Genomic DNA, 12,217 nt, shown 5'->3' on the forward strand with positions numbered 1-12,217 from the left:
AAGATAATAATATCCTTGCCATTTGGAAAACTCACATTCTAGTAGACAAGGGAAATTAAGATAGAAAAATGAAGCATCAGAAGAAAGATAAAAATAGAGTCCTAGAAACTGAACTCTGAAAACTATAAACTGTTGCTGAAAAAAATTAAAGAAAACCCACATGAATGGAAGGATGTTCTATATTTATGAATTGGAAGACTTAATATTGTTATGATGCCTATAGTATCCAAAACAATCTTCAGACTCAGTGCAATACTTACCACAATCCCAATGGCACTTTTCTCAGAATGAGAAAAAAAATTTTTTAATTCATATGGAACCACAAAATGCTCTGAATAATTTAAGTAATCTTGAGAAAGAACAAAGTGGAGACACCACACTTCCTGATTTCAAAGTATATTACAAAGCAATAGTAATCAAAATAGTGTGGTACCTGCATAAAGACAGATATATAGACCAATAGAATAAATAGGTCAGAAATAAACCCTCCCATATACGGTCAAATGGTTTTCAATAAGGGTGTCAAAGCCCATTCAATGGGGACAGGACAGTCTCTTCCACAAATACTTCTGGGAAAGCTGAACATCCACATGCAAAAGAACTAAATTAGACATTTTTTTTATACCACACACAAAAATTATTCTCCAGGACTCAGCCATCTTCTTTAGTCCAATTAAGTAGTTAATGGGAATATGGATTTTTGCATCTTGGATCTAACAAGACTATTATAGTGGCATCTGTATTAATGATTTCCTTGGGTATGAGTACTGCTTTTGACTAATTTTGATAGGAGGAATTGAGGGTACTTCCACATAACCCTGTTTTGTTATAGGTCTTATTCTATAGGTGAGGAATTTATTTCTGTGATTATGCCAGTGTCTGAGAATATCTTACTCCAACTTTATGCTCAAGAACTGAAGAAATAACTATAGAGTGGACTCAAGGTCATAGAGGCCACTGTGAAGTAGATGCTGGCCAAAATTCCACTTATGGCTTGACTCTCAGAGACCACCCCTGACTCTGACCAGTGGGAAATAACAGTATTCCGTGTTCTGAAGAATTTGTGTTAGCTCTAAGTCAATGGTCAATAATCCCTGAGTGAGCTCCACCCTGCCCCAAAATTACATTGGTAAATGATCACAATTCCCTTTCAGAAAGAGTCTATACTTGTGGTTGTACCAAAGCAAATGTAGCCAAGCCTTCCCTTCTTCATGGAGTTTTGGGTCTAGCAACTGGGTGTGGGGCTGTCACTCCATCGTCACGACTTGAGTCAGACTTATTTTTCCAGCTGACCTGGAGTTTGGTTTTTGATTTTTCTGAATTATTTATTTGAAAATATATTTGAAATAAAATGGGATCTTAGAAGCTAATGATTTATTTTGCTACTGAGGACCTATAACCAAAAAACCTCCAAGGTTTTGATTATCGTGTTGGCCTTGCCACCCATTATGGAGATCATGTCTCCATGCCACTGGCAGTTAAGTGCCATCAGTTGGCTTCTGCTGAGCCAGGGTCTGTCCATCTATCTGGCCTATTTAGAATAGCCACTTGAGCACTCTTGAAGATTTTCTTCATGAGTATTTTCTGGGCCACCTTTGGGACATGGAATGAGGACATGATAAGTGTCCTCCACTCTTTCTATCTTCCAACGTCTTTGAATTTCTTCCCTAACATTATACCACATTGTATCTCAGCCTCATTTAGCACTATCCTCTATTATGACTAGGTTGTAGGCAACCAGTGAAGAAAATGTTTAGAAACACTTCCAGCTATTCAAACCAGTGTGTTAAACCCGAATTTCTAGAAAGTACACTCATGTTGATCAGGTCAGCCTGAATCTAAAAGTTTGGGTTTTTCCTCCTTAGGAAATCCATTCCCATGTATGTTTCCTCCATAGTCACGTAAGTTAGCAAATCTTGGTGTGTATGTGTACCTTAACCTTAGTATCAGCTGATTATTAACTCCTGGGTTATACTCTGTAATTGGTCCCCCTGGGCAGGCTAGTCCTTAATCCTAGTTATATGTTTGGAGAAAACGAGGAGTGAAGGGAGAAGAACATGCAGATAATTGGCTTCCTTTTGCAAGGTTACTCCTTCAGGTGCATCTTCGTGTGAAGCAATAATGGCCTCATTAGACATAGAAACAGGTGCTGTTTAGGCTGGAGATGGGGGCTCAGTGAGGTGTAAGGGTACAGGGTTCCCTGGGTTCTTCAGCTACTTAAATCTATTCCCTCTCCAGATCTTGAGGTACAATACTTTCCTGACCCATGCACTGACTTTCACATAAAAGACCTAGCGAGGCTGTGAATTCAGTTGACTTTGTCATTTGGCAACTCATGGAGTTTCGCTTTTGTTTTTTTCTATCCCAAAATGAGTTTCTTTTTTTGTGAAGTTTTAGAAGATAATTTAATTTGCATTATGACATGAGAATTTAAAGATTTGAGCTTGTTTATTTTTGTTTAAGCAAACTAGAGCCAACAGAAGAAGTTATGCCATCCTGAAGTCTTTTAATTCCTTTGATTTTCCTATAGTTTGGCAGGAGCAAATAGTGGCTTCTAATGAGCAGTGATCAAAGGTAATATTTATCTTTTAATTCTTCTATCATTATATTTTATGGACATATCATCCCTATGCAATTACAGAATTTTTACTGCTCTCAGTCCTAAGTGACCAGGCAGTAGGTTCCCTTTCCCATCCATTTCCCCGAGGTTCTGTTGCCTACAGTCATCTCTCAGCACCAATTTCTGAGTCAAGGTTCTTGGTCCAGCTAACATAAAATAATTCTGGCTAACTTAAGCAGGGGAGAAAAACATCACTGGAATGGCATAGGATCCCAGAGTCAAAGGGAAGCCAAAGATCAAAACCCAGCCAGGAACCAAGAGAAGTTGGGAGGCCAAATACCATCAAGATCATGCCACCAGAATAAAGCCACCACTACTGGCACCACGATCACTGGCTGCTTACTGCTGTCCTCTTGGTGTCACTGACAAAGGACACTCATTCCCCCCACATGTATACTCCCAGCTCCTCTACTACTGCACCTTCTGTATCTTCACATGATTTCCTCAGTGCAGTCACGTAAAGGCATTTTGGTCAACAATAAACCATATGTATGATGGTAGTAGACCATGCGGCCTAGGTGTGTAGTAGGCTATGCCATTCAGGTTTGTGTATGTACATTCTATGATGTTTGCACAATGACGAAAACACAGAAGGATGCATTTCTCAGAATGTATCCCTGCTGTTAAGCAGTGCATGGCTGTATTTAAAATCCTGTACAGTGGCATCTTTTTCTCCCAGCCCAAATCACATGCTAAGGCCCTCGGTAGAGAATGAGAAGACCTGGAAGTGGGAGGTGGAGCCCAGTCTCCCACGTATTTTGGATTCTCTTAGATGAGAAGAATATTGGGTTGCTACATAGTCCCATTCCACCCCCCTCCGAAAAAGTCTACTAGAGTCTTTAAACTGAGAGAATTTTAAATAAACATTGCAAAGAGAGAATTAAAGCCTAAGGTAACTGAAGTAATATATTGAAATTAGTTATTTTAATAATAAATAAAAACCTCTATTATCTAGGTAAATTTTTTCCTAAGATGCTAAGAAGATTTGAAAAAGGAGTTGCAATGTAATTATCAATAAACTTTAAAAATTCATGAGGAACTAAAGAGGTATTGAAATTGAGTTGACTTTGTATGCAGGAAAATGGAGAGTTCCAATAATTACCAGCTTTCTGGTTAACATTGAAAATTAATAAAATTACCTAGTGAAACAGGGTTGCTTGCTGTGAGCACCTAAAAAATAATTAAGTGAATAATTGGAACCAGTATGAATTTATTATGGACAAATCACAGTAACCCTCTTTATTTCCTTTTTGAATCAATAGATTTGTAGACCATTGGTAGACAACACAAGAATGATACAGGTACTATGTGTTTATAAAGTTAAAAATACCCCCTTTTTTTTTTTTTTTTTTTTTTGCTTTTAGTGTAAAATAATGCATGGTAATTATAGAAAAGGTAGATAAAGTTTTCTAGTAAAATGGCCCCCAACTATTACCTCTGATCCTTCCCACTAAAAACCATAGAACTATATTAAAGGAATAAGAGGGATAAAAATCCATATAGAAAAAGAAAGTAAGAGAGGAGCTAACAGGACCAGAGATGACAAGCCATTTTTGGAAGGTGAAAAATATGTGGTTGAGTGGTAACTGAGCCGGCAGAGCAAAGAAAGGTGAAAGCAGGTGCCTACAGATGTTAATGAGAGCAAGACATTTTATAGGTGGGTAAAACTGAGTCATGGGTCGCTAAATAACTTGCCAAAGGTCACACAGCACTGAGAAAGCTGGGACTGGAATCCAATAGCCCAACCCTGGAGACTGCCATCAACCGTCTCTCTCTCTCTCTCTCTCTCTCACATACATACACACACACACACACAGCTTCTCTATTTTGTGAAGCAGAACAGGTGACCTCACCACATAAGTACAATTTGAAGGACCCTGAGCAGATCTTCCACAGTGACATATGTCGCTGGCTAGCTGGACCACACATACAGGACTGTTATGCATTTGGCTTTATAGTTCTTTCATATCTAAATCTAGATACTTGAATGTTTTTCAAGTTGCAAGTTATTTGAGAAAAGATTCTGAGGAAAGGGAGAATTGCCCAAGGGTGCTAGGTGGTGGAATTTGTTCGTTTAACAACTATTTATTGAGTGCTGCAATGTACTTGGCCACGTAGTAGCCTCTGATAATACACTGATGAAGAAGAAGGTTTCTTCACCCCACACAGTTCACCTCCAATGGAAGGTTGAAAATAATGAAATAAGTGATAAGGAAACAGACATAACTATGGAATCATGTGGTAGGAAAACCTTCCCCAGTCTAGTGAGGGTAGGAGTTGGGGGGGTGTACATTTCCTCGGAAAATGAAGGCCAAGTTTAAACTAGAAGAGTAAGTCAGACTTTTCCCAGAGACAGACATGGAGAGTAGGGAGAAAGTTTTCCAAGAAAGGGGAGCTATTTAAATAATTTTAGTAGGAGATGATGATTGGCTAAAGTATGGACTTTACAGAGAGAACAGAGGATCAATTTCTGAACAGAAATGGAGCAGGGAATGGAATTTCCAGAGAATGGTACGTTTACCACCAATTAGTACCTGAGGTTATTTTAGGTGCTTCACAGATGTATGCTGTATCCTTTTACTGTTGTGTTTATTTTAATATATATTAGGAAAATTGCATATCAAACCTGTGAGTTCCAAGATTGCATTGTTTAAGATAAAATTAGATACTGGAGTTTAAAAAAGAAAGTCAATTAAAAATATTAAGCAAATAATGGTACTCACGTCATTGTATTTAAAGAGCTATTACTGTGAAGAACTAGGCTGCAAAACGCAGGTTCATCCTATTGCCTAAGGGCATCCTTGCCAGTAACAGGGACTTTCTTTATAGAGTGTTGGCCCCAAGTCTCATCCTCCCTTGTCTTGTTCTTGAAATTTCTCACTCTGCCTATGTGTGAGCAGCTCTCTCTCAGCAACTCCTCAATACTAGCTTTTGCAGCCCTCTAATGCAGGCTGCTAATACGACTTTCAGAGCTCCTAATAGCATTTTGTTTTTTCTTTTTAAAAATATATATCCTTTTACCTTAAAGTTTTAAGTATGTCTTCTTGGAAACATAATGGTATATCCTCATTTGCTGGTTCCCACAATTCTCTTCCCCTCCACACTTCCCTTCCCAGGCCCACTGGGTCTCCCAGGCCCTCCAGCATCATTGTGAATTTTTATCCAGGTCGTAGTCCTTACCGTAGAATTAGAGCGGGGGACTCCGTCCTAGCAGCTGTAACCTACTGTGGTCCAATAGTACCCAGCTGAGCAGAACGGCTGAGTCTGGGAGCGCGGCCCCGCAGCCACATGAGCCCCTCCCTCCCCGTTGCTGCTGAGGCAAAGCATTTGCCCAGACAACACAACTCCAGCACTTAGCTGAATAAGAGGGGCTGCTCCCCAAGTGTTACACGCAGCGGAGAATACAGAGACACTGGGACAGGTGCAACACCTGGTTCAAGCCCAGTATAACGGAAGGGAGACAACCGTGTCATCTCAGGGCCCGGAGCAATGGTGTTGGAGTCGAGGAAAGATGCTGTCTGTCCTTGCTTCTTTCTCCCCCCGTGACCCATAGGCAGGTCTGGGAATAATAATTTCTGGTCCCTAACCACATGGATTAGAGACAGGCAGGGATTTAATTCTGAGATAGCACGATGACCATTTTAGAACAAATAGTGACGGGGAGAGGAAGAGCACTGAGAGCGATATCCCTGGGGAGAGACAGCCCAGCTCTCAGCCAGCTCCCCACAGAGGAGGCTGCATTCCTAGGACATCCCAGGCCTCGCTTCAACCTCAAGCCCGTGGTGTCTTATGCTCTGAGACTGGAGGATTCAGGTGTTTGCAGAGGGTGACATGGAGTTTTCCAAGCGCAATAGAAACCATTGGAAAAGAGCCCATGAGTAAACCCCGTTACATCCCATCTTAACATCTAAAAGTACATCATATAAAATAATGAACTGAACAAAGTTTTAAAAAGGAAGACAGGCTGTCAAAACGATTTGTGTCAAGTATATCTTATAAAATCTTATATTCCTAAAAATATCTAAATCTAATAAAAATTTATATGGCTAATCCTTAGCTTCTACTTGGCAAGTGGTCAGAGTACAAAAGGACAAGAATAGACAATTTTAGAACACAGGAGATAGATAGAAACCATGGCCTAAACCATCCATAGGAATTAGGTAAATACAAATTGAATAATTCAGAGGTTCTGCTATATACCTACAAGTCTAGCAAAAGTGAATTAATAAAAGCCAGCATCAGTGAGACTAAAGTAAAAAAAATCCAAAATTAAAAATTATTTGTTCAATGATACATCCATAGTATTACTTACAGTGCTTAAAATAATGTAAACAACTTCTAAAGCTCTCACAATAAAGATACAGCATACCAATAAAATGGAATACTATATAGCCTTTAAAAATAAAAGTAAAAATAATGGGTATGATAGTCATTGAAATGTGTATATTTGGAAAAAATTCCGAAAGATGAGGAGTATGCACAGTGAGTGTACACATTCTAATGAAGGTTAGAAAGGATTTCGGAGACATGTACTTGCTTTAACAGACTTTTTTCTGTAAAGACAAGTGCATAATAAAAATGTAAGCATGTCTAAACATATATTGTATACAAGAGAGTGGAGAGTAACTTCTTCTTTCTCCTTGCTTCCCAGAGGAGATATGAGGATGGACTAAGTGGTTTGATCTCCTTGAACCAAAATATTAGATGCCTGGATGAATGAATGGTTCCGTTTCTTCCTTGGAAACATAAAATAATATCCATCTGTCAACTGTATAATGTTTTGCATTAATTTAATGGCATTAGAAAATGCTCATGATTAGAGCTATTTTTTATTTTAAAAAATGTTAAAATGCATCCCCCCTCACGGGTCTCCCCTATGGCTCTCTCTCAGGTATACACATGTGTACATACACAGTACATTGAAATTAGACTTTATTATTTGGCATTAGTAAGAAAAGCAGAGACGGAATCTCCGAAGTAGTTACCATATGTACCTCAACACCCATCATCTTTAGTTCATTTCATTACTCTCCCCACTTGGCTCTCGCCTACTTCCCACTCACCACACACACCCCATACAAATCCCATCATCACCACCCAGAAGTGGTTCTGTGGACCCAGCATTAATGCTATAGTATCATAAACTGAGAAATTCTAAACCTATTTCTTCCCCTTGTCCTCTCTCTGTCTTCGCATTTCCCCGGTGGTACTGATAACGGAATAGGCAAGCCTTCCATCAGAACAAGAAGAAATGGGCAGAGTTGCCAAATCATTTGGAAAATATCTTATATGAAAATGATGAAACTTTTCATTCTATAAGGAGATACAAATAATGATAAAGGAACATATTTAAATATTTAATTTTAACATATTTCATCTTAACATATTTAATATTTCATTTATTCTATTACATTTCTTGAGTATTTAATGTCTCATTATATTGAGAGCTATTAAAAATGAGGTTCCAAAATGACATTCCAAGCTTATAAAATTCTGAAAAGGAATTATAGAACGGTGATCTGTCCCATCCCTTCACAAGAGTGTGCTCAAGGTACGTTATTAAGTATTTAAAAAGTAGAATAAAAATATGTATATGATAAGAAATCAGCTGTGCCACACACACACACACACACACACACACACACACACACACAGAATGGTGAGCAATTTAAATTTTCTTCTATATAGTTTTCCAAATCTTCCACATTTCTACCATTAGTGTGCATTAGCTCTATAACAGAGAAAAGTCGGAAGAATTATTAATAGAAAGCAATATCCAAGAGTCTGGAAAGAGCTCTGCTATTAAGTCAAGGGGCAGACAGGGTCAGGAGCTGGCAACTATTCTAGCTCCATTTAGGAGCAATGTTCAGTGAGGATCTCCTCTCGTCAAGGACAGGCTTTCAAGAGAGGGTGGCCAAAAAGGAGATCTGGTCCAATTTCATTCTCAAAGAAAAGCTGAGCTCATTCGTTCATAGCTGCTTAGTGGCAGAGTCGGGATCAGAGCCCCAGCATCCTGAGTCTTAGCTAGTGCTCCTGACACTGCAGTTCTCTGCTTCCCAGTGTGCATTACATGCTTTTGTTCTTAAGGTAGTGGCCACTCTTTGTGTTAAGAATGAGCATCATATAACTTTTGACCAGGACTGCAAATCCTGACTGGGTCTACTTCCCTAACTTCACCTCAGGGGGAATCCTCAAATGTTATTCCAAATACTACAAATTCCCACTATTTCTGTATTTCTATTGATTCCAACCTTTCTCCCCAAACCTACTGCCTGTCTTGGGTAAACCTCCAAAAAACTGAAATAGTGCAAGAACTCTAATGTATCCTACTCCTAAACAAAAATAACACTTTATTACTTCTCTCTCTCCCCCTCTCCCTCTCTCTCACCATACACAGCATATATATGTAAGAGTATCTATATGTCATACATAGATCATATATATGTAAAATTATCCACATATATCACATATGTACAGACATATACATTGCAAACTTTCTTGAACCATGGGAAAATAGGTTGAAGAGATAAAGAGACTTAATTTTTCAATTCTCCAGTATCACCTAAGAACAAAGACATTCTTCTACATAGATATATCATTATCACACCTAGGAAGATTAATACCTAATATTTAGTTCTTATTCAAATTTTTCCAAATGTCCTAAAAATGTCTTTTACAGTTGTTTCAAGATTTTGATCAAGAATTTCAGGGACTTCCAGCCAAGATGGAGGCCTACACAGACATGCTGCATCTCCCTCCACAACTGAGAAGGAATACAACTATCTCAAAACTAGAGACAACCGGAAGTTCCAGAAAATCAAGCTGCATGAAGTCCAACAAACAAAGATATAAAGAAGAAATACTCATCCAGACAGGTAGGAAGGGCGGAGCCCGGGTGGAGAGGACTCGGTGTGGTGGCTGTGGTGGCAGTGGCAGCAGTGGAGGCAGCAGCAGGCCGGCGGAAAGCGCAGTCACACGTTTTTAAAAGTGAGGAGGGACACCTGGGTTGCGTTCCCAGCTCCTCACCAGATTGTGCAGCTCACAGTCCCAAAGCCAGGGGAAATCAGGCCTCATTGCTTCTGACTGTGCAGACCAGTGGGGGTTGGGGCGGAGGAGGAAACTGCTTGTCTCTCAGCACAGTCTGCTTGTTTAAAGGGCCCCCATGGTCCTAGAACGTTCGAAGACCCACCCACTCTGGGAATGACGGCCAGGGCAACACGTATGTATGCACCACTCCCACACAGAAGTGAGAGAAGTGCCTGGAAAAAGGGCGAGTGCTGAGCAAGTGGCATTATTCCCTCTCAGATCCCTCCCCCACATACAGCGCCACAACGTGGTGAACCAAGTCGCCTGTAATGACAAATACCTAAGGCTCCGCCCCTTACAAGATAACAGGAGTGACAGTTCTACTTAAGACACACAGGCAAACAAACACAGGAGCCTGTCAGAATGAGGAGACAGAGAAGTACAGCCCAAAAGGGGGAACAGATCAAGGTTCCAGTAGGGGAACTAAGTAACAAGGAGATAGCCAACATTATAGATGAGGAGATAGACAACCTAACAGATGTAGAATTCAAAACACTGGTGATAAAGATACTCACAGGCTTGACAGATATGCTTGAGTACAACAAACACATAAGGGAAGAAGTGAAAGCTATGCTAAGTGAAATTAAGGAAAAGCCACACAAAACCAATGGTGAACTGGGGTTCAAATCAATGATTTGGAATATAAGGAAGAAAAAAACAGTCAACCAGTACAGAATGAGGAAGCAAGAATTGAAAAAAATGAGAAGCTTAGGAACCTCTGGGACAACTTCGAAGCTGCCAACATCCAAATCTTAGAGGTGCCAGAGGAGAAGAGGAAGAGCAAGAAATTGAAAACTGATGTGAAAAAATAATGAAGGAAAACTTCCCAAATATGGGGAAAGAAGTAGACATACAAGTCCAGGAAGAACAGAGAATCCCAATCAAGCTAGACTCAAAGAGTACTACATCAAGACACATCATAATTAAAATGCCAAAGGTTCAAGATAAAAGAGAGATTCTTAAAAGCAGCAAGGGAAAAGCAGAGAGTTATCTACAAAGGGGTGCCTTTTAGACTATCAGCTGATTTCTCAAAAGAAACTTTATGGGCAAGAAGGGACTGGCAAGAAATAATAAATGTGATGAAAAGCAAGGACCTACAACCAAGATTACTCTATCCAGCAAAGGTATTATTTAGAATAAAAGGGCAAATCAAGTGCTTCCCAAACAAGATAAAGCTAAAAGAGCTCATTATCACCAAGCCATTATTATATGAAATGTTAAAGGGACTTACTTAAGAAAAAGAAAATCAATGACAGCACACTCACCACTATCAATAACTGAATCTAAAAAATAAAAACAAAATTCAACTAAGCAAACCAGAATAGGAACAGAATCATAGGTATGGGGATCATTTGGAGGGTTATCAGCTGGGAGGAGGAAGAGGGAGAATTGGGGAAATAATGCAGGGATTAAGCAGCATAATTGGTTGGTACAAAATAGCCAGGGAGAAGTTAAGAATAATATAGGAAAGGGTGAAGCCAAAGAACTTAAATGCATGACCCATGGACATGAACTAAGGGTGGGGGTGGAATTGCTGGGGGAAGGGGAGTACTAGGCAGTGGGGAGCAAAGGGGAAAAAATTGGGACAACTGTAACAACATAATCAATAAAATAAAAAGAAAAAGAATTTCAACAAGGGTTACATATTTTATGGGGTTATTGGGTCTCCTTAATTTCTTATGAGTTAGAACAGTTCTCTTATATTTTATTTTTATTTCTGTTTTTTTTATGACACTGAACTTTTGAAGAGTTTCAGCCAGTTTCCTTAGATAATCTCCCACATTTATGGATTTGTCTGATGGTTTCCTCAGGACTAGATTTAGATTAAACTTCTTTGGAAAGAGTCCTATATAGGAGATGTCCCTTGTCTCTGACTGCATTACACCAGAAGGCACATAATATTAGATTGTGCTAAGTTCAACTTTTAGGTTAAGCTGATGACCACCAGATCTTCCATTGCAAGTGTACAGTTTCCCCTTTTAATAATTCGTGGCGTGGGTCTTTGAGATCATATTAATATCTTAGCATCTGTTGAAAATATAGTCAGTTCTTGCCTGAATTGGGGTTGCAAAATGGTGCTTTTGCTAATTCTCCCATCTCTTCATCTGGCATTCTCTGTAAAGAAGTCACCGCCAGGCTTCTGACTGCTCTTCTGGCCTCCAGTCTGGCTCCCACCACTCCATCTGCCGCCAGAAGAGGCAAGCTTCACTGGAAATCTGGACACATCCATGCGCTGTTTCAAATCCTTCAGGGACAAACTCAAATCTGTGAGCTTGGCGCAGGGCCCATTCATTGTGAGGTGGCTCCTTCGGGCTCAGCTCCCTCTGCACCCCCTCACATACCCCATTCAAACGATCTGCAGTTCTCCAACCACAGCCTCTATTTCACAGCCCTGTACCTCCGCACACACCAGTCTCACATTCCAACCTCAGCTGATCCCCACGTGCTTTTCAAGCTTTGGCTCATGCATCAGCTCCCCTGAGCCTGAGGTTGAACAGGTGCCTTCGTGGG

Source organism: Furipterus horrens, unplaced genomic scaffold (genome assembly GCF_987537825.1).
Source record: "Furipterus horrens unplaced genomic scaffold, mFurHor1.1.pri manual_scaffold_6, whole genome shotgun sequence".
NCBI lineage: Eukaryota > Metazoa > Chordata > Mammalia > Chiroptera > Furipteridae > Furipterus > Furipterus horrens.